The following is a 27,821-nucleotide window of genomic DNA, read 5'->3' on the forward strand; positions in this document are numbered from 1 at the left end:
AGATGCCAGCCCTAATCTTACGGTCTTGGACTCCCTTGTGTGCCTGCTTGCTCCTCAGGTTGTAATTTCTCCCCTCTACAGTCCCAGATCCAATCCAACACCTGCACCAACACCAGTTCCCGGTTACCGTCCCAGTACTAGTCCCGGCCCCATAACTTCACAATAAAAATGAATTCCAAGCATCAGCCTTTTCTGTTTGACTGTGATCAGTGCAGTAGTAGTTGTGGGATAAGTGAAAACGCATTGTCTCTTCACTGCCTCAGCATACCACACCTGCTGTTCTATTCTGACCCTGGCAACCTCAACCTGTCTCTCTCGCACCGAGCACTTCTGATCCCCAGCAACTTGGGCAACTCCACAATTGACACAAAACTGCACATTCCTTTGTCCCATGCCCTCCTGCACACTTGTCATATCTTGGAATCTCCCTCTTGGAATCTCCCTGTTGCTGGTTCGAGCCCAGGGAGGAGGGAGGAGAGGGACGGAGGCAATACTGTTACACTGGCAATAGTCAAAGGTATATGAAATACAAATGGTATAGAGAGAGAAATAGTCCTATAATTCCTATAATAACTACAACCTAAAACTTATTACCTGGGAATATTGAAGACTCATGTTAAAAGGAACCACCAGCTTTCATATGTTCTCATGTTCTGAGCAAGGAACTGAAACGTTAGCTTTCTTTAATAGCACATATTGCACTTTTACTTTCTTCTCCAACACTTTGTTTTTGTATTATTTAACCCAAATTGAACATGTTTCATTATCTACTTGAGGCTAAATTGATTTTATTGATGTATTATATTAAGTTAAAATAAGTGTTCATTCAGTATTGTTGTAATTGTCATTATTACAAATATATATATTTTTTTTTTAATCGGACGATTAATCGATATCGGCTTTTTTGGTCCTCCAATAATCGGTATCGGCGTTGAAAAAACATGATCGGTCAACCTCTAGTCCAGATATGCATTTCCAAGCACTCTGATTGGTTGGGAATGGCAGGGCAACTAAAGGGACTATGAGGGGAAGTTAGGTCGAGAGGAGGGGAGTAGGACAGTTTTTTTTTTTCAGACACCCCAATATTTCTTATGGAAATATTAACTTCCACAAAAAGGCCTCTAACCTAAATGACACAGTCTCTAATGTGGGTCTATAAAGGGGGCCTAGTAAGGCAGGAGGCTCTAAACCTGGCGGAATAGGCAACTGCCAACCAACGAAGGCAGAGGCAATCCAAACAGGGCAGGAGACTGCAAACGGACCAGATAACTTAGGGCCTAGCATGGCAGGGGACTCTAAGCCTGGCAGGCTAGGATGCTGCCTACCCAATAAGGCGGGGATCTGCGGTCCGTGCAGTGCAGGATACTGCAGACCTGACGACAAAGTGAACATGTGTCCTAGCTAGGTAGGACATTTTCTTAATTTGTTCCTTTATTTAACTAGGCAAGTCAGTTAAGAACAAATACCTAGGGCCTGGCAGAGCAACACACTTAGGGGCTACTAGTACAGGGAACTGTGGACCTAGAACGACAGAGGCCTGGGGGCCTAGCACTATTGCAGGAGTCCGAGAATCGGGAAGAAAGGGAACTCCAAACCTACAGTGCAGGAAGGGAACTCTGACCCTACCGTAGAGTAGAGGTGTTCAAAGATCCACCTGCATCCGAATACCCGAGTCCCAATCCTGGACCCGAGTCCATTAATTCTGGACCCGAGTCCATTAATTCTACATAATTTTCTATTAAGGTATCTATACTTTTACTCAAGTATGACATAGAAGTACCACTGTTACAGTGTTACTGTCCACAATCAAAAAGTAATCAGAAACCGTGCGTCTTCTCTCTTTGTACAACAATAACACTGATCTGAGTGGGTGGTTGCAATGTCTAGATGTGCATTTCCAAGCTCTGATTGGTTGGGAATTGCATGGCTATGATGGATGAGTGACAACGAGTTAAACTGAGCAGCCAAGCTACCTAGACTCAATAAGAGAAATTAAGGGAACTGTTAGGGGGAGTTAGGTGGAGAGAAGGGGAGCAGGACAGCCTTTTTTACACTTGTATTGATCAAGATAAAGACTAGAGGTCGACCGAGTATGGTTTTTCAACGCCAATACCAATACGATTATTGGAGGACCAAAAAAAGCCGATACTGATTAATTGTCTGATTTCTTTATATATATATTGTGAGCGTTCAAGTAATTGGGTGTCACTCTAAAGCGGAAAGGTGGAATAAACGAGTCAGGAGTAGATTTTCTTGATTGAACACAGTTCTCTATTGAGGGCATTTGGTCAATACAAACACTCCAACATAATCAATGAAAATCAAGGACAAAACATACATCTTCTTCTCCAGATGAAACAGGAACAAAATACGATTATCTTTAAACTATAACAAAAGTCACAAGATTGTCACCGTCTTAGTGGTTCTCCATGGATAGCTCCTCTGTCTCGGTGGCCATCTTCCAGAGTTTTTCTCCCATCTCTCTGCTGGTTCCATACTCTAGTACTGTCAGCTGTGCTTAATTGCCTCTGGTTACCTTGTCTCCCATGCCTTGTTGGGCTACTATTCGTGAGCCCAGCCTGCCCTATGGTGGTCCTTCCACATACCGGAGAGTCGGGCCCCAGACGCACCGTCTTGGTCGCGTCGGGACAGCCCGTCTGCATTCCCGTTCCTCGATACGGCCCTGTGGATGACATGGAACGGTTGTAAAGCCAAAAACCATCTGGCTATTCTGTTATTGTTTCTCTTACCAGCCATCCATGTGAGGGGCGCATGGTCAGTAACTAATGCAAACCTCCGACCCAGTAGGAAGTTCCGGAGATAATCGAGGGCCCACTTAATGGCTAAGGCCTCTTTCTCTACGGTAAGAATATCTCTGTTCCTGATCGCTGAGCTTCCTACTTATGAAGAGAATTGGCTTCTCTGCTTCTCCTTTACCCTGAGCTAGTACGGTCCCGAGCCCCGTTTCCGAGGCATTGACCTGCACAATGAACTCTTGTGAGAAGTCCGGAGCCTGCAGGACTGGATTAGAACACAGGCCATATTTTAGCAATTGAAAGGTCTCTTCCGTCTCGTCTTTCCACTCTACCTGGTTTGGAAGGTTTTTCTTGATGAGGTTTGTGAGAGGGTTGGCAATGGCTGCATATCCCGGGATAAAACGCCCATAATATCCCGTTATCCCTAAGAAGGCACGAACATCCTGCTTGGTCCGCGGTCGATGCCAGTCCCGAATTGCCCTGTTCTTCTCTGCCTGTGGCTGTATTTTCCCATTCCCCACGGTGTACCCCAGGTATTCCGCTTCGGACAGGCCCAGGCAGCATTTATTTGGATTGGCTGTCAACCCTGTGGCTTCCAAACTCACGAGCACCGCCTGTAATCGCAGGAGGTGACTATCCCAGTCCTCGCTGTGGATGACCACATCGTCTACGTACGCCGCTGCATACTCTTGATGGGGCCGTAGAATGGCATCCATGAGGCATTGGAAAGCTGCAGCGGCACCATGCAGTCCGAAAGGCATCCTCACATACTGGAAAAGCCCCTCTGGGGTGGCGAAGGCAGTCTTTGGGCGATCCTCCGGAGGCACCGACACTGGCCAATATCCCTTCATCAAATCCAGTGTGGTGATGAACTTGGCCTTTCCTAAGCGCTCCAAGAGTTCATCCACGTGGGGCATGGGATACGCATCGAATGTAGGGATGGCATTCACGCCCCTAAAGTCGTTGCAGAGTCTCATACTACCATTGGATTTGGGGACCAGGACTATGGGACTGGACCACTCACTCGTCGATGGCTCGATCACACCCATCCTCAACATCTCCCTTACCTCATTCTTCGCAATGACTCAGCGAGCCTCAGGAATCCTGTAAGGGCGGATATGCACCTTCTTGCCGGGTTCATCTGTTTGTCCTGGGAATGGAGAGAATATTCGTCCGAAGTTCACAATCAGCAAGTCTAGCTGTCTTGACTGCTCCGGCAGGAGAGTTTGGCCACGGCGCACCTGTGGTAGAGCCTCCTCTTTTCCTTTGCCCTCCAGGGCCATCAAAGCCACCTCCTCCTCTCGTCCATGGTACGTCTTCAATAGGTTTATGTGATAGAGTTGAACCTTCTTCCTCCTGTCAGGTTGCTTGATGAGGTAATTGACCGGTGAGACCCTTTTCATTACCTCATAGGGCCTCCTCCACTGCACCAGCAAGCGATGTTTGGCTGTGGGAACGAGCACCATCACTTTCTCTCCCACGGTGAACTCACGGGGGGTCGCAGACTTATCGTAGGCCCGGCCTTGGGTCCTTTGTGCCTTCTTGACTATGGGCCACACTGCTGACAGGCAGTCTCTCATCAGGGTAATATGTTCTATTGTGGATCGAAAGGGGCATGGTTGGGTCTCCCAGGTCTCCTTGGCTAAGTCGAGGATTCCTCGACAGGGTCTGCCATAGAGCAATTCAAAGGGAGAGAATCCAGTGGATGCCTGGGGTACTTCTCGCAGGACAAACATTAAGTGTGGGAGAAGCATGTCACAGTTTTTCCCGCCTCGGGACACCACTCTTCTCAACATGCTTTTAATCGTTTTGTTCCAGCGTTCACACAACCGGTCTGTTTGAGGGTGGAATATGCTGGTACGTATCTGTTGAACCTGATATTACCGACACAAATCCTTCATCAACCGGAACATGAACGGAGTTCCCTGATCTGTTAAGATCGTCTTGGGGAGGCCCACACGAGAGAACAACATGAATAACTCCTTGGCAATTCCCTTTGACGACATGTTATGGAGGGGTATTGCCTCCGGGGACTTGGTAGCGTAATCTATAACCACTAGGATGTACTCGTGTCCTCTGGTGGATTTTGGGAGGGGTCCTACGAGGTCCAAAGCTATGCGTTCAAAGGGAGTCTCTATGATGGGGAGAGGAATCAAAGGGTTACGTAGGTGTGGCCGTGGAGTGTACGTTGACATTGATCACACGTCCTACAATACCTGGCCACATCCCGGGTGACCGGGGCCAATAGAACCTCCGCATGATTCTGTCAATAGTCTTGTCTCGTGCCAGGTGTCCTCCTAGGACATGGGAATGGGCTAACTGTAGAACTAATTACTTAAAATCATACAAGGTGATTTTCTGGATTTTTGTTTTAGATTCCGTCTGTCACAGTTGAAGTGTACCTATGATAAAAATTACCAGACCTCTACATGCTTTGTAAGTAGGAAAACCTGCAAAATCGGCAGTGTGTCAAATACTGTGTCCTCCCCACTGTATATAATAATGACTATTACAAAAATACTGAATGAGCAATGAACACTAATTTTAACTTAATAATACCATACATAAATAAAATCTATTTAGTCTCAAATAAATAATGAAACATGCTCAATTTGGTTTAAATAATGCAAAAACAGTGTTGGAGAAGAAAGTAAAAGTGCCATGTAAAAAAGCTAACGTTTAAGTTCCTTGTTGAGAACATATGAAAGCTGGTGGTTCAATATTGCCAGTTCCTCAATATTCCCAGTTAAGAAGTTTTAGGTTGTAGTTATTATAGGAATTATGACGCCTCGACTATTTCTCTCTATACCATTTCTATTTCATATTCCTTTGACTATTGGATGTTCTAATAGGCACTTTTATTTCTAATAGACTTTTTTAGTTTTGCCAGGAGTTGATAGACTTGAAATCATAAACAGCGCATCAAGCTTTGTTAAGAGCTGCTGACAAATATAAAATCATAGACTTAATTATAATATAATAAACACAGAAATATGAGCCTTTGGTCATTAATATGGTCAAATTCAGAAACTATCATTTTGTTTATTCTTTCAGTGAAATACGGAACCTGTATTTTATCTAACGGGTGGCATCCCTAAGTCTAAATATTGCTGTTACATTGCACAACCTTCAATGTTATGTCATAATTATGTACAATTCTGGCAAAGTAGTTTGCAACGAGCCAGGCGGCCCAAACTGTGCACATACCCCTGACTCTGCTTGCACTGAACGCAAGAGAAGTGACACAATTTCCCTAGTTAATATTGCCTGCAAACATGAATTTATTTTAACTAGATATGCAGCTTTGAAAAAATATAATTCTGTGTATTAATTTTAAGAAAGGCATTAATGTTTATGGTCAGGTACATTCATGCAACGATCATGCATTTCGCAAATGGGCTTTTGTTATATCATCACCCGTCTGGCGACGTAGGCTGTGATTCGATGATAAATTAACAGACACTGCATTGATTATATGCAATACAGGACAAGCTAGTTAACCTAGTAATATCAACCATGTGTAGTTAACTAGTGATTATGTGAAGATTGATTGTTTTTTATAAGATCAGTTTAATTCTAGCTAGAAACTTACCTTGGGTCCTTGCTGCACCTGCGTAACAGGTGGTCAGCCTGCCACGCAGTTTCCTCATGGAATGCAATGTAATCGGCCATAATCAGCGTCCATAAATGACGATTACAGATTGTTATGAAAACTTGAAATCGGCCCTAATTAATTGGCCAGATTGCAAACAATCACCAGAGCTACCTTTTTTTTCACCTTTATTTAACCAGGTAGGCTAGTTGAGAACACCTTTATTTAACCAGGTAGGCTGTTGAGAAGACCTTTATTTAACCAGGTAGGCTAGTTGAGAACACCTTTATTTAACCAGGTAGGCTAGTTGAGAACACCTTTATTTAACCAGGTCAGGCTAGTTAACACCTTTAGAAAAACCAGGTAGGCTAGTTGAGAACACCTTTATTTAACCAGGTAGGCTAGTAGGAACACCTTTATTTAACCTGGTAGGCTAGATTGAGAACACCTTTATTTAACCAGGTAGGCTAGTTGAGAATTTTTTAACCAGGTAGGCTAGTTGAGAACACCTTTATTTGTTCAGGCTAGTTGAGAACACCTTTATTTAACCAGGTAGGCTAGTTGGAACACCTTTTTTAACCAGGTAGGCTAGTTGAGAACACCTTTGATTTAACCAGGTAGACTAGTTGAGAACACCTTTATTTAACCAGGTAGGCTAGTTGAGAACACCTTTATTTAACCAGGTAGTCTCTGATTGAGAACACCTTTATTTAACCAGGTAGGCTAGTTGAGAACAAGTTCTCACTTTGTATTTCGACCTGGTGATTGTTCCTGTCTCTGTGTTAGTTATTTCACCAGACAGTGTGAACAGATTTCACAGAGACATGCAGTAAACAATTAACAAGTCAATAACACAGTAGAAAAAAATTGTTTTATACATTTATGCAAAAGGCATGATGAGTTCGCGAATAATTCATTTTAATTAACATTGAGTGATAAATGATCAGATGGTCATGTACAGGTAGAGATATTGGTGTGCAAAGAGCAGAAAAGTAAATAAATAAAAAAATGGGGATGAGGTTGGTAAAAATGGGTGGGCTATTTACCGATAGACTATGATTGATAGTGATGTTAGTGATGTTTCTTCTGCAAACTACTGTACTCATGGCCATAGACGTGGGAAATAGGGGTGCTGAAGGTGCTGCAGCACGCCCTGAAAACTCATAATAAAACAATTAAAAGCTGGTTGAGAGAATGTCAAGCGTGTGCAAAGCTGTCATCAAGGCAAAAGGTGGCTACTTTAAAGAATCTCAAACATAAAATATATTTTGATTTGTTTAACACTTTTGGTTACTACATGATTCCACGTAGTCCATATTTCATAGTTTTGATGTTTTCACTATTATTCTACAATGTAGAAAACAGTCAAAAAACAAAGGAAAACCCTTGAATGAGTCCAGACTTTTGACTGGTACCGTAAATCCCGTAAATACCGTAAATCAATTTCCTTTCTAGTTAATTCATTCGGTCACTATTACAGTTTAACAGGGGGCTAAGTGTCAACGAAGAAGCAGAGTTGGCTGTCACCGGATTTTGTGATGTGATGGGCGTGTAGGCTGTGCTGAATATGCAAGTCATTTTGACATTACAAATTATGCGGATAGAAATCAAACACCATGTGGGCAGTTACATCCAGGTACTACAATTTCAACATGTCTGCAACACTGCACATGGTTCGATGCACAAGTACAGCCGCAGTGTGAAGGGACACGATCGTCATAAGGAGTGGACCAAAATGCAGCGTGGTATGTTTCCATCCTTTTTATTAGGAAGAGAAAACTCAAATAACAAAAACAATCAAGCGAACAAATGAAATGTGAAGCTCAGAGTAGTCCTCACAGGCAACTATACCTAGACAAGATCCCACCAAGCACAATGGGAAAATGGCTACCTAAATATGATCCCCAATCAGAGTCAACGATAAACAGCTGCCTCTGATTGGGAACCATATCAGGCCAACATAGATATACAATTCCCCTAGATAATACACCCTAAATCACACCCGGACTCAACCAACATAGAGAATAAACAGCTCTCTATGGTCAGGGCGTGACAGAGAGCTTGTGTTCGAGAGCTTCAAAAAACGTGATGCAAATGGTGACTTACTGATCTACAAATAATTATGAGTCGTTTTTTATGATTTAAGGTGATTTGTAGATCAGTCAGTCGGCAGTCGCCTGCAGTGTCGGCTGCAATGTCAAACAAGCCAACTCTTTTCACGCCATTTAACATTACGGGCGGTGCTATATGTGACGGTTTGGCTTTGGGTTTCAAAGTGCAAGGACTGCCCAAAAGCACAGCTACGTTCAACAGAGAACCCTCTTAAATTAAGATATGAGGTGTTCATACTTCACAGTTTAGCCTACAATTTCCCTTTCATATTAGTACATAATTTTATTTGAACTAACGACAGCTAGCTACCAAGCGGCGGGACCAATTTTTCCAAATGTGAATGATGTGTAACATCATCAATTGCTTGCTAACCAACCAACAATGTCAATACCGCTACCCAGCCAATTTACAAAACTGTCATAAATTACATATAAAACTCATGATCATTGAATCTCATTTCAATGCGATTACTTATTCAGCATGCAATAATACCTATATACTGCCAATCACTGACAATAATTATTTGCGTTGCTGGTTTCATTAAAAACTGTTCATCTGAATTGCTTTGAATGTCCTTACACGATGCTGTGCTTAGATGGTAGGAGGTAGATGGCAAGCTGGAAGTCATTGTTTTCAATAAGAGCACAACGGAAAATGCTGTTGAGACTGGCGGTGAATGCCGTCAGCTGCCACGGTAGACGGGCCTTGCCGCCAGAGTTCAAATATTTCAACTTCTGCCTTCTGCCATAGCGTTGTTTTCTACTGGATGTTGATGTTGATTTGCACTGTTTATTTACTGAACTCACCATAGCAATGCATATTGTCATGCTGGCTTTCTTTTGCGTCACCTTCTTGCTTTCTTGTCCCGCTATACCGACTGGTATGACACTTTTTTGTGTCCCTCGTCTAAACCTAGCATGAGGCAAATCAAATTTTACAATTATCGTGGAGGATTACTTGCACAACCAATCTAATTACTTTGTGTGAATGATATCTCAACTTTAAACAAAATTTGAAAACAAAATAATTTGCTTAGCTTTCTATTCTGTGGCTGCATGAAATAGCAAACAACGTGAATTCAGTGATTACATTTGTTTACTTTACTTCATCTTTGTAGCTCTCTGATTGGGGCGGCAGGGTAGCCTAGTGGTTAGAGTGTTGGACTAGTAACCGAAAGGCAAGTTCGAATCCCCGAGCTGACAAGGTACAAATCTGTCGTTCTGCCCCTGAACAGGCAGTTCCTAGGCCGTCATTGAAAATAAGAATTTGTTCTTAACTGACTTGCCTAGTAAAATAAAGGTCAAATAAAAAATACATGTAAAAAACAGTATATTCACAATGTTTTAAAAGGTAGAGCTGCCGCTTTCAAGGAGCGGAACTCTAACCCAGAATCTTATAAGAAATCCCGCTATACCCTCCGACGAACCGTCAAACAGGCAACGCGTCAATATGGGACTAAGATTGAATTGTATTACACCGGCTCCGACGCTTGTTGGATGTGGCAGGGCTTGCAAACTATTACAGACTACAAAGTGCACAGTGACACAAACCTACTAGTGACACAAACCTACCAGATGAGCTGCCCAGTGACACAAACCTACCAGATGAGCTGCCCAGTGACACAAACCTACCAGATGAGCTAAATTACTTTCATGTTCGCTTTGCTCCAAGTAACACTGAAACATGCATGAAAGCACCAGCTGTTCCGGACGACTGTGTGATCACGCTCTTCGTAGCCGATGTGAGACCTTTAAACAGGTCAACATTCACAAGGCCGCAGGGCCAGATGGATTACCAGGACGTGTACTCAGAGTATGCGTTGACCAACTGGCAAGTGTCTTCACTGACATTTCAGTCTGAGTCTGTAATACCAATAATATATGATATAATAATAATATATGCCATTTAGCAGACGCTTTTATCCAAAGCGACTTACAGTCATGTGTGCATACATTCTACTTATGGGTGGTCCCGGGAATCGAACCCACTACCCTGGCGTTACAAGCGCCATGCTCTACCAACTGTGCTACAGATGCAAGCAAACCACCAAAGTCCCTGTACCCAAGAACACTAAGGAAGCCTGCCTAAATGACTGCCGACCCGTAGCACTCACATTGGTAGCCATGAAGTGCTTTGAAAGGCTGGTCATGGCTCACATCAACACCATCAACCCAGAAACCCTAGACCCAGTAGATCCACAGATGATTCAATCTCTATTGCACTCAACACTGCCCTTTCCCACGTGGACAGAAGGAACACCTATGTGAGAATGCTGTTCATTGACATTACATTACATCATTACATTTAAGTCATTTAGCAGACGCTCTTATCCAGAGCGACTTACAAATTGGTGCATACACCTTATGACATCCAGTGGAACAGCCACTTGCATCTAAATCTTTTTTTTTTTTTGGGGGAGAAGGGGGGTGAGAAGGATTACTTACCCTTACTTACCCTATCCTAGGTATTCCTTGAAGAGGTGGGGTTTCAGGTGTCTCCGGAAGGTGGTGATTGACTCCGCTGTCCTGGCGTCGTGAGGGAGTTTGTTCCACCATTGGGGGCCAGAGCAGCGAACAGTTTTGACTGGGCTGAGCGGGAACTGTACTTCCTCAGTGGTAGGGAGGCGAGCAGGCCAGAGGTGGATGAACGCAGTGCCCTTGTTTGGGTGTAGGGCCTGATCAGAGCCTGGAGGTACTGAGGTGCCGTTCCCCTCACAGCTCCGTAGGCAAGCACCATGGTCTTGTAGCGGATGCGAGCTTCAACTGGAAGCCAGTGGAGAGAGCGGAGGAGCGGGGTGACGTGAGAGAACTTGGGAAGGTTGAACACCAGACGGGCTGCGGCGTTCTGGATGAGTTGTAGGGGTTTAATGGCACAGGCAGGGAGCCCAGCCAACAGCGAGTTGCAGTAATCAAGACGGGAGATGACAAGTGCCTGGATTAGGACCTGCGCCGCTTCCTGTGTGAGGCAGGGTCGTACTCTGCGGATGTTGTAGAGCATGACTACAGCTCAGCGTTCAACACCATAGTGCCCTCGAAGCTCATCACTAAGCTAAGGACCTAGGGACAAAACACATGCCTCTGCAACTGGATCCTGGACTTCCTGATGGGCCGCCCCCAGGTGGTAACGGTAGGGAACAACACATCCGCTACACTGAACCTCAACACGGGGACCCTCAGTGGTGTGTGCTCAGTCCCCTCCTGTACTCCCTGTTCACTCATGACTGCATGGCCAGGCATGACTCCAACACCATCATCAAGTTTGCCGATGACACAACAATGGTAGGCCTCATCACCGACAACGATGAGACAGCCTATAGGGAGGAGGTCAGAGACCTGGCCGTCTGGTGCCAGGACAACAACCACTCCCTCAACGTGATCAAGACAAAGGACATGATTGTGGACTACAGGAAAAGGAGGACCGAGCACGGGGCTGTAGTGGAACAGGTTGAGAGCTTCAAGTTCCTGGGTGTCCACATCAACAAACTATCATGGTCCAAACACATCAAGACAGTCGTGAAGAGGGCACAACAAAGTCTATTCCCCCTCAGGAGACAAAAAACGTTTTTTGTTTATGAAGATATAGTTTGAGCACAACAGCGTTTGGGTTTCGTCCCGCTTTGATCTCTGGTGCTTAAATACATTAAGTAGTTGTAAACCTGCGGCTGCCTCCTACCTACTCCTCTCTACACCAGTGACAGGGTTGTTATTTTACCTGAAATTTACAAGGTCCTCTACTCTGACAATTAATCCACAGATAAAAGGGTAAACCGAGTTCTTTTCTAGTAATCTCTCCTCCTTCAGGCTTCTTCTTGTCTGGACTTTATAAGGAATTTGGCAACCAACTTTAAGGTGCATTACCACCACCAACTGGACTGGAGTGTGGACCTCAGTTCATCTTTCAATCACCCACATGGATATATGCTCCTAAAAACCAATGAGGAGATGGGAGAGGCGGAACTTGCAGCACGTCAAGCGCCACAAATAGAACCAAGCTCTATTTTAGCGCCTGGCTACGCAGACGCGCATAAACAGTGTGGGCGCAATGATTGAATAACTTCTGTGTACATTTATTTTGCAACGCTCGCGGACGGCGTGGTCAGCATGTAATGCTTTGTCTTTCAAACTGTTCCGCAACAGCAAATGTTTAAGCAAACTGAACGCACCACAATTGTCTTGAAAACACCAACTGTTGCACCCGTATGCCACGTTTAAAACAACTTGGAACTCGCAAATCTGCAACTTCCGATTGGGAAAAAATCTATATTAACGGTCATCCAATGGTCATCCAACTCGGGAACTTGTTCTGAACGTGGCAGTATGTGCAAAATCTACACCACTGGGGGAAATGGAATGAAAATAGTGGCATTGTGTCCCACAGTGGGAAGGCATTGGAGCCAAAAGTAATAAGGTTGATATAGTAGTCTATCAAAGTAATCAGACCAATTATTTTACTAAATTTAACTTTGACTATATATAACTAAAGCAAGACCCACAGCTTTACTTGTAAAGTTACCATCTAGTTAGCTACTGAAAACACTACCTAGATTTGAATGTACTGTGTGGTTCAGTAGTAGTGGTCATTATTTGTAGTTTTGTGGTTGTGGCCATTAGTTGTGTGGTTGTGGTTGGTAGTAGTGTGGTTGTGGTCAGTAGTTGTGATCAGTTGTTTTGTGGTTGTGATCAGTAATTGTGATCAGTGGTTGTGGTCAGTACTTGTGGTCAGAAGTTGTGTTCAGTAGTTATGGAATGTAGTTGTGGCCAGTAGTTGTGTGGTTGTGGTCAGTTGTTATGATCAGTAGTTGTATGGTTTTGGTCAGTACTTGTGGTCAGGAGTTGTAGTTGAGTTGTGGTTGTGGTCAGTAGTTGTGTGGTTGTGGTCAGAATTTGTGTGTGTTGTGTTCACTAGTTGTGTGTTCACTAGTTGTGTGTCTACATTGTTGGCAAAGTAGCTGATTTGTGTCAAAAGGTGTATTGTTGCATTTACAGTGAATGGAATGTTGTAAGTCTTGATGTCACAATGGGACTTTTAGAATGCTGAGGAAATCCCATGAAAGTGGAGAACAAAAAGAAGGATAGAACATTGTGCTGTTATCAATAAAACGTCACAATACGGTGCAGAGCATTCCATTGGGCTGCTGGGGGGCAAGGAGACGCCAAACTCTGCTAAAACCATTGACGACTAAGTGCTGTTTTCGAGGGATTGTTAAATCAATGTTATAATAAAACTATTTTATTTTAATATGGTTACCTCTAAGTTCACCCAGGACTACACTTTTTAGTCCCGTGCCAGTCTCCTGGGGCTAAGATACTCCGGGGCTAAGAACAATGCAGTGGTGGGCCGTCAGGGCCAGCAAGGCCTTCTCTGCTGGCCTAAACATCATCAGAATATAATTTTTTTTTAAATATATTTTCCCACAAATATGTATTAAATTATTCGCCAGAGTAAGAGTTATACTCTTCATTTCATAGCTTTCCTCTTGGTTGCACTGCTTCCAGCCCCAGGTTGAGATTTGGAGGGCTGGTCTTTGTTAGATCTTTTATCCAATCATATTCAGCCATCATGTGTTGCCAGGGGTCTAAAATCTGCCCTCGGGCCTTCAGAATCAACAGTGCGGGCGCTTGTAGCTTAAAGTGAATGGAAATTAAAATTGAGTGTCAACCAATCAGCTTTAGAGTCGGCTATTGTACGCCTGCTGGCTGGCTCCAGTGTTACACAGGAGCCAGCTAGCAGGGGTAGTGCGTGCACGTCTTTTGATTGGATTACCAATATTGAGAGGCAGGTCCTATATGGGCAGGTCTATGCAGAATCTCAGAACTAGGAAACTGAATTTGATAAACGAAATAATTTGCGTACTACTAAGCTGTTTTTTCAACCCACAATGGCGGAAGGAGAAGATATCGATTTGGTCGAGGATATAATTATAATGCCATTCTCAAGACAAACTTTTCAAGAAAAGTTAGGGGCTACCATCACATATCTGAAATTACATGATCAATTTATGTTTACTGATCATGAAAAGCATGCAGTTACTTGCTTTATATCTCTGATGATAGAGCTAAATGTGCACAATTACTTTGCATCGAATAATCAGAATTGTGTAGTTCTGACTCTTCAAGATCAAGGATATTACAACCAAATGGTAAACATTTATTTAACAATCCCGTGAAAATGGCACTCAGTTGTCAATGGTCGGGGAGCTGGAGAGTCTCCTTGCCCCCCGGGAGGCAAATGGAACGCTCTGCACCATATTGTGACCTTTTATTGATTACGATCTCTTCATGTGTTGCAACTCGGTCGCATCGTTACCATTGTTTTCAACGTTCTACAGATGTCGCAGCATATGATGTCTGACTGATGGTTAATGCCAAGTCTTTCAGAACGGGGGATGATGCTACGACGGGCATAGTTAACTGGTTGTCTTTGTACGAAGGGAGTGAGACAATCAAGTGACAGCGTCGCGAGCCAAGCACAATCGACTCTCGTTTTCTTGCCTGACAGACTAACTACAAAGTTCGCCAATGTTAGCTTATTAGCTAGTTACGAATATGGGACAGTTTCCAAATGAATCCGTAGAAACAGGACAAAACAAGCAACTTGTTAGCTGGCTATGTAAACAAATATCACTGCCACTCAATATCTTATGAGTTCCACTGCGCGGGCATGTCCACTAAGACGACAGCTAAACTGTCAAATAATAGGAAAAGAGCAACGTATAGCCTATGAATATCTGTACCTACCAAACATGACAAACCATAACCTTATCCCAACAGATAAACACGAATTGCTCTAAACTCCATTTCGGTGGCTAGTTAGCTGGTTGTCTGTATGGCTAGCTAGTGAAAGTAACAGCTGAGGTTGATGCTTCAAGAGCGCAGCCCACATTTACCGGCACACAACTTTTCTTGCCTTACAGACTAGCTAGCTATAGACTATGTAGCTATAGACTAGCTAGCTATAGACTAGGTAGCTATAGACTAGCTAGATATAGCAAGCAGCTTGAGCCATTTCCACATGAATTACATTTGTAGAAACAAGACAAAACAGCTAGTTCTCGTTAGCTGACTGTACTCAGCTAAATGCTGGAGCTATTTCCATGAGACAGAAAGCAATCATTCAAGCATTTTGAGTAATGAATTGAAAGAAAAAAAAGTCACACAAAAAAACCTAATGACAGCATACCCTGTTTCCGGTGTCTGGTTGATGACAACAGCCATGCGAATACTAAAACAAGTTGTTAGCGAGTTCATTTTGTGTTATTGACAGAGACGTTATTGTTAGAAAAACAAGGCCGTTCGCGGCCGCTATATTCATTTAAAGAAATGCCATTGAAGGCCGATATGGGTTGTAAAAGAGTCAAAGTTGTATACAAGCAGCGCAATCCAGATCACCATTCCAAAAAAGTCCTACAGGAATCCTTCACAATAAATTTAGCAGGAATCCTGCAGATTATTTATCCTGCAGGAATAGGAAGTCATGCAGGATATCCCACAGGATTTTCGGGGGCCACTTTCCTGTATGACAATTCCTGCAGGATCTTGTAGGAATCATGCCGGTAGTCCTTCAGGAAAACAATCCTGCAGGGATCCTGCAGATAGTCCTCAAATAAATCCCGCAGGACTGTTTCCTGAAGGACTACATGAAGGAATTGTCCTACACCAAAATGGCCCCAAAATCCTGTGGGATATCCTGTAGGTAAGAGTCCTGCAGTAAATTCCACAAGATTTCCAGGGAAGAATTCCTGTAGATTCTTTCCTCCTCCTTCAGATAATTTCATGTAGGTCAATCCACATTCCTTAAAAAGAATGCACAGATTGCACAAGATATAAGGTTGCATGGCAATTGTATTATCCAATCAAGCCACACCTGGCGTGTTTTATTGTCCATTTCACCAGCAATGCATAAAATATAATTCCTAGGAGAAAGAAAATACAAGATTTTTTATAAATATGGTAAAAGCTGACTTTATAACAAGAGTGAGAGTCATGGTGACATCACATAAACAGCTTACAGTATGTGTGTTGGTGTGAAGGGAAACAGATGTCTGTAATGGTAAACTTGGTGAGAGTTGGTTTTAATATGGCTGTTAACACAGATGCATGTGTCTTTGGCTCCGTTTTAAAGGGAGAAGTGAGAGGCTGAAACTGTGTGTGGTGCTATCGTCGCCTGCATGGCTGTCCAGTACTGCCTTCTGTGGTGTCTCACTGTTGTTTACAGGCTCTGTTTTAACTGGGGAGGTCAGGAGACAGATGAGGGGCAGAGTTCAGAATAGAACTGCAGAACATCTGTGTGTTACATGAAAAACAGCGACAAAATACTGCAAATTATATATTGAAGTAGCAAAAGACAACCTACTCACCTTTAACTAGTAGACTACTGGACTAATTGAGCTCCACATGAGACAAATAATCAAGAACAGATTAATTAGTAAATGTATTGTTTTCTCATGCACTTACCAACTCTAATGTGTTGTGGTGGCCTTCTGCTAAACTGTTAGAAATACAAGGTAAAGAATTACAGTGAAATACGAAGTGTGTGTATTTTCCGTGCTCTGCATTTTCTGACTGTTTCTAGTCTAAGCTGTAAGGGGGAAACAAGGTAACTCACATGGTGGTGGTGGTGAAACTGTCCTAAAAGTTCCTAAAAGCTAAAAGTAAAACAGAGAAAGTCCAATCAAAATCAAATGTCATTAGTGACATGCGCCGAAAATGCTTTTACTTACAAGCCCCCAACAATGCACTTTTAAGAAAAATAAAAGTTTTTTTTTTTTTTTAAATAAAATAATAACAAGGCTATATACAAGGGGTACCGGCACCGAGTCAATGTGCGGGTGTACAGGTTAGTTGAGGTAATTAGGTAATATGTACTTGTAGGTGGGGGTAAAGTGACTATGCATAGATTATAAACAGTGAGTGTCAGCAGTGTAAAAAAAAAAGGGGGGGCTCAATGCAAATAGTCAGGTTAGCCATTTGATTAACTTTTTCAGCAGTCTTATGGCTTGGGGGTAGCAGCTTGTCACGACTTCCACCGAAGTTGGTCCCTCTCCTTGTTCGGGCGGCGTTCGATGGTCGATGTCCCCGGCCACCTAGCCATCGCCGATCCACTTTTCATTTTCCATTTGTTTTGTCTTTGCAAAGTAATTGTGCACATTTAGCTCTATCATCAGAGATATAAAGCAAGTAACTGCATGCTTTTCATGATCAGTAAACATAAATTGATCATGTCATTTCAGATATGTGATGGTAGCCCCTAACTTTTCTTGATCCCCCAATTGCCTGTTCGTTATTTAACCCTCTGTTCCCCTTGTTTGACTGATTGTTTCTATGTAGGAAGGTCCATTATTGTGGGCTCTGTATTTGTATTGCATTTATATTATGTCGAGTAAAATATGTTTATTTACTCATATCTGCGCCTGACTCCTATACACCTGCTACACACAGACTTCCTTACAGAATCACTCACCCGAAAGAATGGAGTCAGCAGGAGCAGACGCCCTCCCTTCAGAGATAGAGGAGCGTGTCCAGCAGCACGCGCCCATATTGCAAACATCTGAGCACCGCCATGGATTGTGTGCTGTAAAGGATGGATCGTAGGGAGAGAGGAGGAGGTTTTCCAGCGCCTCCACCAGCCCCACTAGAACAGGTCCCACTTTCCACCTCTCCTTCACCCGGTCCCAGCGGGATCCGACGTAGGCTACCGAGGGAGTATGATCGGACGGCTGCCGGATGCCAGGGGTTTCTTCTACAGCTGGAGCTCTGCCTGGCGACCGTCCACCTGGCTCCTTCGGGTCGTGAGAGTGTGTCCGCCCTCGCCCTGGAGTGGGCCAACCCGTATGGAGTGAGGGAGGTTGGACCATTACGCAGACTTCACCCGCCGCTTTCGGGCAGTGTTCAACCACCCGCCTGAGGATCGAGCGAAGGGTGAACGTCTGTTCCACCTGAGGCAGAGGACGAAGAGCTCACAGTTGCCTTGGACTTCCGGACTCTGGCCGCCAGCGCGGGATGGAACGACAGGGCCCTGATCGATCACTACAGGTGCAGTCTGAGCGAGGACGTCCGTCGAGAGCTGGCCTGCCCGAGACACCACCCTCACATTGGACCAGCTGGTGGACAACCTGTATATCGACGACATTCTGATATAAATATTTATGTCCAACGTTTCGACAGACAAGCTGTCTTCATCGGGGTATAATGACAAACGCTGTGAGATGACTAATTTATATAGTGTCAAAAGACACACACCGGTGTCTGTAATCATGGCCAGTTGTGGCCTGATATCATTGGTTAATTCTCATATATTAAAATAACATACATAAAACATACATGGATAACATACAATCATAGATACAATTTGGCTACAAACATTTACAATAGCAAAATCACAATAATCACAAGAATGGCTTCAGATCAAAGTCTACGTTGAGACCGAAGGGAGCAAGGGTCTTTAAGTTAAAGATCCCGGCAGCCTCTCGTTTTAACAATAAATTGTCGAGGTCACCCCCTCTCCTAGGGAGGGTGACGTGTTCGATGCCAATATAACATAGAGACGAAATCGAGTGGTTTTCTTCCAAGAAGTGGGCCGCAACTGGGGAAGTCAAGTTTTTGCACCTGATGGTGCTACGATGCTCTGAGATTCATACTTTTAATTCACGCTTTGTTTTACCCACATCATTTTTACCACAAGGACAAGTTATAAGATAACTAACTGCCTTAGTGGAGCACGTGATAGCACCTTTGAATGGGATTTGTTTCCCAGTTTTGGGGGTGTTTGAAGGATCTACATTTATGAGTGCCATTGCATTGAGCACAGCCGTTACATTTTGTAGTTTCCATCCATCAAAGTAACTTTAGTTAAGAAATGTATATTTTGCGAGGGTAGTTTTAGTGTAGCTTAATTAACTTCTTCCAGAGGAAAGTTCATGGTAACTTAATAAACTATACTTCCAGAGTAGCTTCTCCACACTGCATTTCATGGGTGCACAATCCATAGGTCAGGCTGTGCAGTTCAATATGAATGTTCAATACTCACAATATACTGACTGGGATGGTGATTTCCCACATTTAAAGTCTTGCAATAAGAGCTAAAACACTAATATTTGTGTAAATTCTACATAGTGGTGTTCTGTGGATGTCACTGAGTGGCTGAACTCCCATTTCATGGGTGCACAATCCATAGGTTAGTCTGTACAGTGCATATAAGTATGCCCCCAATGATATTCTGAATTCAAATACATCCCCATCAACTGATTTATACTTTTTGGGGGTTCAAATGAACTAATAATTGTATTTTGTCAATTTGTATATAATTATAGTTCAATTGTGGCATGCTTTGACTTTTTATCCGTTTGCATCAATTGCAGACTTTTATTTTGAAGGCGAACCGCCGATTCCACTATATGCTAATTGTTGCTCACTACACACATGTGCTGCGGATGGTTAGTGTGAACGGTAACATTGCCCCTCTGTGAAACAATACGAAATGTTTCAATTATGTGCTGAAGAGGATAAAGACAGTTACTGTAACAAATTAGGTGAGTAAGGACTTTATACAGGATGATGTTCCGAGAAAAAATGCGACTCCTGTGTATGACATCGTAACAGCGTCACCGGGGTGTTGTTTAGGAATCCAACAAAGACTGTCGGTGATAACGTAATAAAACCTTTGTTATAGACACGAAACGACTTTATATATAAACTTAAACTGTATTTTGTGGCTTGTTGCTTCATTATCAGATTGTGCATTTTGTTGGAGCCATAACACGTGCCATTCAACCGGCACCTGGCACACGCATTTAGACTGTTAGTCTTTTTATGATTTCACAGCGGTTTAATGTTACACCAGTCTAGGTAGGCAATTGTATATCACTTTCCTATAAATCGTTGCAAATGTGGATAAAATGTTAGTGACGATAATGAATGATTTCTGGATATACACTTGTTAAATTAATGTCATGGGATGATATTTCAATATGGAATGATTATTTGGAAAAATGTAAAGTAGGCCTTACAACATGTATTGTAAAAAAAACAACTAATAACAGCTCAAACAACGGCACACAGAAACACATATTGAGTGGGCCTTCAAATGCTCTCCGGTCTTCGATTATCTGCAGTCTGTAATAGCACATCAGTTGGCAACATGTCATTCTATGCAATTGCATTTCAGCAAATAATGGATTTGGATAGTGATGGGTGAAGAATGTATACAGTTACATTGCGCGATATTATTTTGGACGACATATCGATTTGTAAGTTAGCGTTAGTTGGCGCTAGTGCCAAAAGCAATATTCTGCTGTCTGTTGGCATTTTACCTCAGGTAGGCTACTGTCCAGAACATCATATAGGACTGCCAGCCAGGCCACTTAACATTGTCCACTGAACCTCATGGAGAAAATTATAAAGGAAATGTACACATCACATTGATGCCATCAGAACCCTGTATGTGTTTTTATTTCAGAGAGGTTGAACTGTTCACAAAATTGCTTTTTAATCCAAAAGAAACGGCCACCACTACATGTCCCCCCTCCACCCAATTATAACACCTGAGCATGGATGCCCTGACATAAAATGATGAGGACATCTTGTCTCTCTGTGACACTGTCTGTCCCCGGGGCTGGACATTGGCGAGGTCACTGGAATGCTCTGCAGAGTGTTATTTTTGAAGTTACTCACCAGATCATAACAAACACAAACAGCCCTCATGCTAATCCTATGCACTGGACTGTGCTACTGTCTCAGCCTTGGTCTACTTTCAAAACATTGTTGAAGAAAGTCAACATCTCTTTTACAAGGCTGACATAAAGAGGGACACAATGTAATTACCCTGTGTGTAAGAATGTTACAAACAACTTGACCTCTAACTTCTTTGTCGAGTACGTGGTGTTGATTAGGTTGCTAACAAATGGCTTGTTTGTCTGCTACGCACCAACCACCATGTTTGTAAATCAAATGTCATTTGTTTTTAAATGTTGAGTGTCTCAACTGTCCTTGGATCCTCTTGGCAGTGCAAATCACCCTCTGATGAATTTCAGCTCCATCACTCAACATCTTAATGCTCTTTCAGAGGGATAGTATTTGTTCCCTATTTTCACAGGGACCATTCTTTTGATATTTTCTCTAAGATTGTCTCCCTGTAGTTCCAGGTAAAGAGCAGTAATGCCCTTGGAGGAGGTTATTTGGCCTTGGCTCGGGGATATAAGTTTGGCTCAGGTTTGGCCCCATAGAAATATAATTATTAGAACTAGCATCTCCAATTAGTGTACCTATCATGGTACATACAAATCGCAGTGGTGACGGGCCTTCTAGTAATTATATTTCTATGTTTGGCCCTTTTTCTAATGTATGCCAGTCAACACTGCCTGGACAAAGCAGCCCTGCCTGGACAATGGTAGCTTTGTCTTCAGAAGGTGGGAGCATTGACTCACTGTACCTACATAAGGCTGAGGGTAGGAGCTGAAAACCGGCCACCAAATTCTCTTATTTTACTCCTCTCCTCAAAGCCTTACATAAAACAAGCCATACTATTTAACAGACTCGTCATCTCTGCTTGTTCTGGATGGAGACCTAAAACAGACTCAGGTAATCTCTTACTGAAATGCATTACCGTCCAGTGTTCAGCTGGGCATTACTATTCTCCTGTAACCCCATTTCTACACAAGGACTGTTCTGTTAGTGGTATGCTTTCAGATTTCTGTAGCCCAGACGATCAGGCTACGTCGATCAATCTACGTTGGGGAATAACATACATTAAGATGCAGGAGGGGTGGCAGGTAAGCCTTAAGCTCTCTACCTGCCTACTTGAATACTATGTCAGGCAACTGTCAGGGAAACAATTTGAGTGGTAAAGATAGGTTGCAGTTCAATCAGGCAAGGCTTCACCATGTGATTATAATTCTGTCTGACATTTTGGAGATAATGTTATATATATATATATATATATATATATATATATTACACACACACACACACAGTGGCAATAAAAAGTATGTGAACCCTTTGGAATTACCTGGATTTCTGCATAAATTGGTCATACAATTTGATCTGAACTTCATCAAAGACACAACAATAGGCAAACACAGTGTGCTTAAACCAATAACACACAAATTATTGTATTTTTCTAGTCTATATTGAATACATAATTTAAAAATTCACAGTGTAGGTTGGAAAAAGTATGTGAACCTCAAGGCTAATGACTTCTCCAAAAGATAATTGGAGTCAGGAGTCCGCTAAACTGGAGTCCAATCATTGAGACGAGATTGGAGATGTTGGTTAAAGTTGCCCTGCCCTATACAAAACGCTCACAAAATTTGAGTTTGCTATTCACAAGAACCATTGCCTCAAACAAATGAGATCTCAGAAGACCTAAGATTAAGAATTGTTGACTTGCATTAAGCTGGAAAGGGTTACAAAATTATCTCTAAAAGCCTTGATGTCCATCAGTCCATGGTAAGACATATTGTCTATAAACGGAGAAAGTTCAGCACTGTTGCTACTCTCCCTAGGACTGGCCGTCCTGCAAAGATGACTGCAAGATCACAGCTCAGAATGCTCAATGAGGTTAAGAATAATTCTAGTATCAGCTAAAGACTTACAGAAATCTCTGGAACATGTTAAAATCTCTGTTGACGAGTCTACGATATGTGAAACACTAAACAAGAATGGTGTTCATGGGAGGACACCACGGTAGAAGCCACTGCTGTCAAAAAAAAACATTGCTGCACATCTGAAGTTAGCAAAAGAGCACCTGGATGTTCCACAGAGCTACTGGCAAAATATTCTGTGGATAGATAAAACTACATTTGAGTTGTTTGGAAGGAACACAACACTGTGTGGAGAAAAAAGGCACAGCACACCAACATCAAAACCTCATCCCAACTGTAAAGTATGGTGGAGGGAGCATCATGGTTTGGGGCTGCTTTGCTGCCTCAGGGCCTGGACAGCTTGCTATCACTGACAGAAAACTAAATTCCCAAGTTTATCAATACTTTTTGCAGGAGAATGTAAGGCTATCTGTCCGTCAATTGAAAGTCAACAGAAGTTGGGTGACGCAACACCCTGCACTATGAATGTTTACACGGTGTGTTCAATAAAGACATAACTCATAATTGTTTGTGTGTTATTAGTTTAAGCAGACTGTGTTTGTCTATTGTGTGAGTAGATGAAGATCAGATCAAATTGTATGACCAATTTAAGCAAACATCCAGATAATTCCAAAGTGTTCACATACACTTTTTCTTGACACTGTACACTACCGGTCAAAAGTTTTAGAATACCTACCCGTTCAGGGTTTTTCTTTATTTGTACTATTTTCTACATTGTAGAATAATAGTGAAGACATCAAAACTATGAAAGAACACAAATGGAATCATGTAGTAACCAAAGAAAGTGGTAAACATATCAAAATATATTTTATATTTGAGATTCTTCAAATAGGCACCCTTTGCCTTGATGACAGCTTTGCACACTCTTGGTATTCTCTCAACCAGCTTCACCTGGAGTTCCCACATATGCTGAGCACTTGGCTGCTTTTCCTTCACTCTGTGGTCCGACTCATCCCAAACCATCTCAATTTGGTTGAGGTCGGGGGATTGTGGATACCAGGTCATCTGATGTAGCACTCCATCACTCTCCTTCTTGGTCAAATAGCCCTTACACAGCCTGGAGGTGTGTTGGGTCATTGTCCTGTTGAAAAACAAATGATAGTCCCACTAAGCCTAAACCAGATGGGGTGGCGTATGGCTGCAGAATGGTATGGTGGCCATGCTGGTTAAGTGTGCCTTGAATTTCAAATAAATCACAGACAGTGTCACCAGCAAAGCACCACCACACCTCCTCCTCCATGCTTCACAGTGAGAACCAAAAAACCAAAAATCTCATTTGGACTCATCAGACCAAAGGACAATTTCCACTGGTCTAATGTCCATTGCAAGTGTTTCTTGGCCCAAGCTACTTTCTTCTTATTATTGGTGTCATTTAGCAGTGGTTTCTTGGACTGATTCATCAGTCTCCACTGAACAGTTGATGTTGAGATGTCTCTGTTACTCTGAAGCATTTATTTGGGCTGCAATTTCTAAGGCCTCTAACTCTAATGAGCGTATAGTCTGCAGCAGAGGTGACTCTGGGTCTTCCATTCCTGCGGCGGTCCTCATGAGAGCCAGTTTCATCATAGCACTTGATGGTTGTGAAAGATGGCGTCGACAGAGAGTGCTGCCTCGCTTCTAGCTCTTAGGAAACTTTGCAGTATTTCGTTTTTTATGTGTAATTTCTTACATTGTTAGCCTAGAAAATCTTAAGTGTTATTGCATACATCCAGGAAGAACTATTGGATATCAGAGCGACGTCAGCTTACCATAACTACGACCAGGAATACGACTTTCCCGGCGCAGATCCTTTGTCCGCCCCAGCATTTGAACTGATTCCAGAGGCCGACCCAAAACAACGCAGCCGGAGAAGAGAGCGACTGGAGCGGTCTTCCAGTCAGACTTCGGCGGCGCACACAACACCCACCACTTCCGAGTATATTACTCGCTAATGTCCAGTCCCTAGATAACAAGGTAACAACAAAATCAGATAACAACAAAATCAGGACAAGGCTTTCTAGATTGACATCAGGGATTTTAACATACTCTGTTTCACGGAAGCATGGCTCTCTCGGGATATGCTGTCGGAGTCAGCCACCTGGATTCTCAGTGCTTCGCGCCGACAGGAATAAACATCTCTCCGGGAAGAAGGGCAGGGGTGTATGTTTCATGATTGATGACTCATGGTGTAATTGTATAAACATACAGAAACTCACCTGACCTACAGTTCCTCACAATAAAATGCCGACCGTATTATCTCCCAAGAGAATTCTCTTCGGTTATTGTAACAGCTGTGTATATCCCCCCTCAAGCCGATACCACAACGGCCCTCAAGGAACTTCACTGGACTTTATGCAAACTAGAAACCATATATCCTGAGGCTGCATTTATTGTAGCTGGGGATTTTGACAAAGCAAATTTGAGAACAAGGCTACCTAAGATCTATGAGCATGTCGACTGTAGCACTCGCCCTGGAAAAAACACGAACACTGTTACTCTGACTTCCACAATGCTCACCCGCCCTTGTTTCAGAAAATCTGACAATTTTTCTCCTCCCTTCTTATAAGTTGAAACTCAAACAGGAAGTACCCGTGCTAAGGATTATTCAATGCAAGGCTGACCAGTCGGAATCCACGCTTGGAGATTGTTTTGATCACGCGAACTGGGATAGGTTCCAGGTAGCCTCAGAGAATAATATCGACGTATGCGCTGATTCAGTGAGTGAGTTTATAAGGAAGTGTATAGGAGTTGTTGTACCCACTATTATTAAAACCTACCCTAACCAGAAACCGTGGATAGATGGCAGCATTTTTCACACAACTGAAAGCGCGTACCACTGCATTTAACCAAGGCGACTGGAAATATGGCCAAACTGTGTAGTTATTCCCTCTGGAAGGCAATCAAACAAGCATAATGTCCGTACAGAGACAAAGTGTAGTCGCAATTCAACTGCTTATACATGACTTATGTGACAGGGTCTACAGACAATCACGGACCACAAAAGGAAAACCAGCCACTTCATGGACACTGACTTCTTGTTTCCAGACAAACTAAACACCTTCTTCGCCCGCTTTGAGGATAATACAGTGCCACCGACGCGGCCCTCTACCAAGCACTGTGGGCTCTCCTTCCCTGTGGCCGTCGTGATTAAGACATTTAACCATGTTAACCCTCGCAAGGCTTCCGGCCCAGACGGCATCCCTATCCACGTCCTCCGAGCATGCACAGACCAGCTGGCTGGTGTGTTTACGGACATATTCAATCTCCGCCTATCCCAGTCTGCTGTCCCCACATGCTTCAAGATGGCCACCATTGTTCTATACCCAAGAATGCAAAGGTAACTGAACTAAATGACTATCGCCCCATAGCACTCACTTCTGTCATCATGAAGTGCTTTGAGAGACTAGTCAAGGATCATATCACCTCTATCTTACCTGACACCCTAGACTCACTTCAATTTGCCCAAATAGGTCCACAGATGACGCAATCACCGTCACATTGCACACTGCCCTATCCCATTGGGACAAGAGGAATACCTATGCAAGAATGCTGTTCATTGACGACAGCATTCAACACCATAGTACCCTTCAAGATCATCATTGAACTTGAGGCCCTGCGTCTCAACTAAGGATGCCCGATATATTTCTAAAAATGCCAGCATCGGCTAGTTTAACACCAATGTGCAAAACCAATGTCAAAGCTGACGTGCATACCTAACAAGGTATACTGAAGAAGTTTGGCATGTCACCTAAAACCCTCACAAACTTTAACAGATCCACATTTGAGAGCATCCTGTCTGGCTGGATCACCGTCTGGTACGGCAACTGCATTGCCCACAACCGCAGGGCTCTCTTGAGGATGGTGTGGTCTGCACAACACATCACCGGGGGCAAACTACCTGCCCTCCAGGACACCTAAGGCACCTGATGTCACGGGAAGGCCAAAAAGATCATAAGGACAACAACCACCTGAGCCACTGCCTGTTCATCCTGCTACCATCCAGAAGACGAGGTCATTGCAGGTGCATCAAAGCTGAGACTGAGAGACTGAAAAACAGCTTTTATCTCAAGGTCATCAGATGTGTTAAATAGCCATCACTAGCACAGAGAGGCTGATGCCTACATACATACTTTAAATCCTTAGCCACTTTAACACTAGTCACTTTAATAATGCCAATTTAATAATATTGACATATCTTGCATTACTCGTCTCATACTGTATTCTATACTATCTATTGCATCTTAGCCTATTCCGCTCATTCATTGCTCATCCATATACAGTGGGGCAAAAAAGTATTTAGTCAGCCACCAATTGTGAAAGTTCTCCTACTTAAAAAGATGAGAGAGGCCTGTAATTTTCATCATAGGTACACTTAAACTATGACAGACAAAATGAGAAAAAAATCCAGAAAATCACATTGTAGGATTTTTAATGAATTTATTTGCAAATTATGGTGGAAAATAAGTATTTGGTCACCTACAAACAAGCAAGATTTCTGGCTCTCACAGACCTGTAACTTCTTCTTTAAGAGGCTCCTCTGTCCTCCACTCGTTACCTGTATTCTTAGATCTGTGTATTAGGTATTTGTTGTGGAATTGTTAGATATTACTTGTTAGATATTGATGCACTGTCAGAACTAGAAGCACAAGCATTTTGCTACACTCACCATAACATCTGATAACCATGTGTATGTGACCAATAATTATCTTTGCTTATTTGAGCTGTTTTGCCATAATATGAAGTTAGTCTTTTATCAAATAGGGCTATCTTCTGTATTCCCCCCTAC

General features: G+C 43.0%; 1 protein-coding gene across 3 annotated transcripts in view; it reads left to right on the top strand.

Moving 5' to 3' along the window:
* Nucleotides 1–19,867: 19,867 nt before the first annotated feature.
* LOC118385533 (volume-regulated anion channel subunit LRRC8A-like) overlaps nucleotides 19,868–27,821 on the top strand; it is a 56,600-nt gene continuing 48,646 nt past the window's right edge. For all 3 annotated transcript variants that reach the window (XR_008139560.1, XR_004826048.1, XM_035772741.1), the window contains exon 1: nucleotides 19,868–19,987. The gene's annotated coding sequence lies outside the window, so the exon portion shown is untranslated. The remainder of the gene's footprint in view (nucleotides 19,988–27,821) is intronic.

Source organism: Oncorhynchus keta, chromosome 6 (assembly GCF_023373465.1).
Source record: "Oncorhynchus keta strain PuntledgeMale-10-30-2019 chromosome 6, Oket_V2, whole genome shotgun sequence".
Classification (NCBI taxonomy): Eukaryota; Metazoa; Chordata; class Actinopteri; order Salmoniformes; family Salmonidae; genus Oncorhynchus; species Oncorhynchus keta.